Genomic DNA, 6000 nt, shown 5'->3' on the forward strand with positions numbered 1-6000 from the left:
TATAGCTCATAGAAAAACCTTTAAATCAAAACACCCTCGTATTACTTTACTGAGATCTGACTCTGACATCTATCCCAGGTTCATATTATCCAATTGCTCTTGCAATTTTAAGTATTTCTTATAAAGATTTAAAAAATAATATACTCCATGAAATGGGACATGTATATTTTTAACGATCTGGGGGTTCTGTTTCATCCGTTGGAATGATCGCATTGACTTCACTTTCCTAATACGTTTGAGTAGCTACTAAACAATCTCAACTGCTCACTCAGAACTACTCCTAGATTTAAAAACAGTGCTATGAGCTTTTTTCAAAGCTTTTTTTTTTAATTTTAAGTGAACAAATTTCACTTTTCCAAAAAGCGTCTTGGAAAGTATGAGGAAAACACCTCCAAATGTTCACCTAGGTACTACTACCTTGCCTGTGAAAGGCTAATGAGTAACCTGACACCACTGACATGGGGCAGAGACAAGGCTGGTGCTTTACCTTGCAGAAAGCTGGTTATTACAGCTGGTGGAATTAGCTGTATTTTCTGGTCCATTGGTCACATTCTTTCATGCATACTATGGGAGGAGAGAGCGTTCTCTGCATCGCTGCTCAGTGCTTCTACAGTTCCTCTATTAAGGGGAATGGAGAAACAGTGAGAAATCTTGACCGGTGTTTTATGTACTCCCTATAGATTAGATGGACAGGAAGGTGAAACTGGAGGCGAAATGGATTTTCTGTGGAACAAGAACAAAACTACTCTCACAGATGGACAAAACACATCAAGATAAGTCTCCCAAAGACTTAGAAAGGGACAGATTCTACTTGGGATATTCAAGATGATTAAGAATAAAACATCAACCCACAGGCAGGTTGGAGCTCATTTCTTCTTGCTAAGGGCCATGCCTTATTGTAGACTTGTTTAATAAATCTCAAAAACAGAAGAAGTGCTGTAGAAAATAGTAATTCTCCAATAAGACACAACAATATCAGCATTTGGCTGTTTAAATTCAAAAGGAAAGTTCCTATCATCGTTATGGAGACTGCATATAATTATTAATAATCAAGGAGAGGACTTCCAGTGCTATTTGAAACACTCTGCCTTCCTTGGGAAGGAATACCACTTGGGCTGACACTCATAAAGCAAGAATATAACTTAAAAAAACCCAGCAGAACCCTCCCTCTACTTAACTTGGGATCCTTCTTAAACATCCTGTTCCTCCTCAAGCCCCTCTTTTCCCTTTGCCTCTAACTTAGGAAAACCGACTAGTTCATGTTGGTGTTGGCCAATAATACCGGGAGTGACTTTCAGAACTGCAATACTGTTTCCCCATTAGACGCTGAGCAGAATGCTGTTGTGAGATTGTCAGCGCTTGCAACTTGATAAAATAAACCATCACGTGTCAGAGCTCTCACCTCCCTCCACTACTAGACAAGTTTGTATCTGAGGCAGTTTATATCTGTGAGCTACCCAGCTGTACAACAAAGAAAAAAGTTACTCCGTTTTTACTGTGAGATAAAGCTACATGCAGATGAACGGTGGACAAGGCTATGAAGCTGAGCTAACACGTTGCACAGGAGAACTGAAATGGCCCATCTTCGCCCTGCTCTGCCCAACTGTCCACAGAGGTCTCTCCAAAGAAAACCTCGCTTTTTTTCACCAGTACCTTTGGACAACTTCTCACTAATTCATAACAACACGATCTATTATCTTTGAACAAGATTCACTACTTGAGCTGATTGCAGCTCTCAATAAAGGCAATATTTACATGGGCATCTGGAGCAGCTCTTCATGATGGTGAAAGGGTGGTTGTTTAATGGGTACTGGTATCACCTCAGCTATATTCAAAACAGCTCCTCCTACACATTAAAAATATTAAAAAATTTAAAGGTTGGAGGTTTTTTAATTGAATCCTATACCAAGCATTTGTTTACTTAGCTGACAATTTCCTTACAAGGTAGTGAGAAATTTTCTGTGTTGTTGCCTTCATTATTTTTTTGTTTAACATTCTGACAAAAGTCTTCTATATCTTAGTTTCACTAATTAGCATCTTTTTGTTGGAGTGTTCGTAAGCAGAATAATTATCTCAAAGAATAAATTTAATTAGTTTTAATTGTCAAGACTGGTTACTTCAATAGCTTAGTCAACTTTATTATTTCAAATATTGATGTAATAGTGTAGCAAACAGGTGACAACAGAATTTACAAACCAGGATGCCATTATGATTGATTTTGTAAATACGTCCCTTTAATCTTCTCTAATAGTCAGTGCTTATACTGTGAACCAATGCTATGTTAAAAATCTTCCGTAACAGCCTCTGACAAACAGTAAATAAAACAAAACAATCTTATCTGCAGCAACTGAAATAGCTGCAGGTACCAACGAACTACTGATAATGGAGTCTTTTGCGCCAGAATATATTTGAAGTTCAGAATTCATCCTTCTAGTTTTAAAATGAAAAAATATTTAATCATCAGATTAATACATGACCCAGAACTTTGTGCTATTCATCTTAATATTAAAATTACAGCTCTAATTACGTTTCATGGGATGAAACTATTATTCCAGGATCCAAATTAAGCATTTTGTAGAACACAAAGGGATGCTTTTACGTAAGACTAAATGCATATATGTCGTATTTTGTTTATATCTACTATTTATTGGGAAAGCTGCATATGAAACTACTGTGATGGAACTAGCAACAACTGCCAATTCAATTCATAAGCATTAAATTCAGCTTCTGGCATCCAAGAATTATGTTATGTTGAAAGACATGGTGTTGAGAGACATCAGCTCTCAGGCTAGAGATGAAAAGCATACTCTATGAGACTGAGCTATTTCATCCTAAGAAAATGACACTAACCCCTAAGAAAATGACACTAAGCCCCCATATATCCAGAGAAGGGAACTAAAGGACCTAATTAAAAAAAAAGTTTATGTCTCTCTCTCGTGTGTGTGGGGCAATCCCAATTCCAAACAAAAAAAGCTCCCCAAAGCAAAACCAACATAAACCAGAAGAGAACCAGCAAACAGGCTGTGGTCAACATGATCTCTGTTTTTCAGAAACACGATCTAGAGAAGCCTACCACAATTTAAGTTTTCCAGGGTAATATCAATTTAATTGTTCATTTAAATTCTTCTGTTCTTCCCTATTCTGTGACACAGAAACAGTCATTTAGAAGATACCAATGGATGACCATTTTCCTGCCCAGGAACTCAAGCTTACATACCTTCACCCATAGCCAGGCAGAATTACATCTGCTCGACACAGCCAGTGGAAACGGCCATTTAAACATACTGACAAGTTCTGACACAGCATTCCTTTATATTTCTTAACAAAGCCAGTATTTTATGGCTTTTAAAGCATAAGACTGAGATGAAAATCTGTAATGAGATACTCAGCTCCACTGTGTTTTGAGACAGCTACCTGTAAAGAACACCAGAGATCCTAAATGCCTCAGCGATGTCTACATGCAGTTACTACACATTAACATGAACAACTTTCAGTGTACAGCACTTTCTTCCAGCAGTCGAGCATGGCACCCATTCAGAGTTTGCAGGTTCAGAATTATCTCTGCTTCAGCTTTACCAAGAAATGAAAGCAAAATTCTACTCTTAACTTATTGAAGTCCCTATAAACAACAGTTTCTCAGTATAGAAACTTAGCGGTGCACATTTAGTGAACCATGACTACCCTGGTTTTGCTAAGTTTGCATAACATAATCGTAAGTTGCAGAAACTAATCCTGGAGTAACAGGTGAGATGAAAGGTGTACATAATTACAGCAAGGTTTCTTGATTAAGAACAAGTGTTACAAAATTCTAATATTAAGTCAAAAAGTCCGTTCTGGCCCAAACTCCGCTAAAGGACCGCAGTGTGTGGAAACTGTACGTGCAAACAAGGTCACTCCTGTCACCCGTTAAAAAGATACTGATTTTTACATCTTATATAGGGTGAAAAATCAGTATTGCACAAATTAGTTATCTCAGAAATTTTAAGATTGATATTCTCTAGTTACAGTTTAGCCAAAGAAATCTGTTTATGGCACAGCTCTTGACAAATAATTTTATTTTTTTTAGTCTTTTTTTTTAGTTTTAAGCTGTAAAAACACAATTGAGGAAGCAGATTCCAACACAGATGAAATCTTTATGAACTCAGGCTGCTCATCTGTGAGAAGCCTCAGCACAAACTGCACACCCAGCCAAAGGGCTTTGTTTTGAAGAATAGGTTTGTAGCATTTTGTTACTGTTCATTCCAATTCCTGTTCAGCGTACGGTATCTCCTCTGTTAGTGAGTACATTTACATACAAATCTAAATGTTGACATACATGTTTTCAACCCATTAGGATAACTCAGACGCTTGGGATAAAAACATAATTAAATTTATATATTGATACATGTAATTTTAATGCTAATGAACTGCTTTCAGGCAATTATCCTGTATTATGCATTACTGAATTTACCCAGCTGAACTGCTCTTTTAGCAACAGCTAAAATTATCTCCTCAGCCACCCTACCCAACACTGTATTTTTCTTTCTTACCTTCCATCAGAACCTGAACTACAGACATTGAAGAACAATTGAAGCTGCACCAATACATGAAAACAATTTTGACATAAATGATTTCAGAAATGTCTCAGACATTCTGACACTAACTGGTCGCTCTGATGTCAACTGCAATATTTACTAGACCTCATACTGCTGCTACTGACCTTAGGAGGGTTAAAAGCATTGGCAAAACGGCTTCTGAATCTCTGCTAAAGGACACCACCTCAGGAGAGACTGTCAACCTCCACAAAACCAGTTTCTCAAAAATTTTCACATTTTCAGCACAACATTTTCAGCTTCAGATTTTGCAACCAATTTCAACATGATGGATGCTTAAAGAACAAAATAGGTACTTTAGGGAGTCACCACATAATTATGTTTAATTCTCACGTCTAACACACTGACAGTGGAAGATCTTAAAGACTACCACTACCTTTTCAAAGCAGACTGGTGATCGCTTTGCATTATAACCTCAACCTGTTACAACTCTTTCTCAAATTAGTGATCTTCTGGTATATTTTTACAACACTTCTCTCGAAAACTGTGCTAAGACTCTCTCACGATAAGGTTGTTTTTGGACAAGACCCAAAGTTGTACCTTGTTGAAGGGAGCCTAGTTCTTAGGTTAGCTTTTTGTAATGCTGATATTAATAAATACTAACAGATGGTCTACCCAAGAATTCTTTCAAATTCCAAAACTACATCTGAAAGAATATTACAACAATTATAGCAATGGGTGGTAAACAAGAAAACCTGTTTTTAAAGCAAATTTCAGTTCTTGTAACATTAAGCACTCCATGCAATACAACTGCACAATTTTCACTTGAATTTGAAACAGCTGATTTAAGGCAAAATTACAGGTAATCAAACGAAACTTTAAAATAAAATAACTAGGAAATAACCTAAAAGGTCACAAAAATATTAAATGCATTACACCGATTATGCTACAAACTGAATAGAAGCCAGAATACCACATCCTGCCAAGCAGAGGGAAGGAAAGGAATATGAAATCAGAAATTAAGCACTGATCCAGGAACATTCACAGAATTATTATGAACACTATTAACAGAACTGTTTCTAGAATTCCCAGTTAATACCTCCACACCCTCAAAAAAACCCCCAAAACCCAAACCAAAACACCTTTTATGAAGTTTGAACCCTTCAAAACATCGTACATGTCAAACTCACAATGTAATTGTTGATAATCTCTCGTATGTTATAAAATTTTAGATTATAGGATCAGTACAAATTTCTTCAGGAGTTCTCAGAGCCTTAGAGTGAACTTATGCAAAATGCACTACTAAGTCTATCATACTGTAGGTCCTGTCCACAAGGGCTAAAACTTAATCACACTACGCTACTTCACCTTTACTTCGGTATCACCTATAAAGCTGTTGAATTCTTGTTTGATAATTTTCCCCCCCCCCCCCCCCCCCCACACATTACTACACGTATATTAAATCCAA

The 6000-nt window shown here is 36.9% G+C and overlaps 1 protein-coding gene across 1 annotated transcript in view; it reads right to left on the minus strand.

Annotated features, from left to right (window-relative positions):
- The window catches only part of KIAA1468 (KIAA1468 ortholog), a gene marked incomplete at its 3' end in the record, with an annotated part of 48656 nt that overhangs the window by 20712 nt on the left and 21944 nt on the right, over positions 1 to 6000 (minus strand). The gene's annotated exons all lie outside the window — the stretch shown is intronic.

Source organism: Buceros rhinoceros, unplaced genomic scaffold (genome assembly GCF_000710305.1).
Source record: "Buceros rhinoceros silvestris isolate BGI_N320 unplaced genomic scaffold, ASM71030v1 scaffold10484, whole genome shotgun sequence".
NCBI lineage: Eukaryota > Metazoa > Chordata > Aves > Bucerotiformes > Bucerotidae > Buceros > Buceros rhinoceros.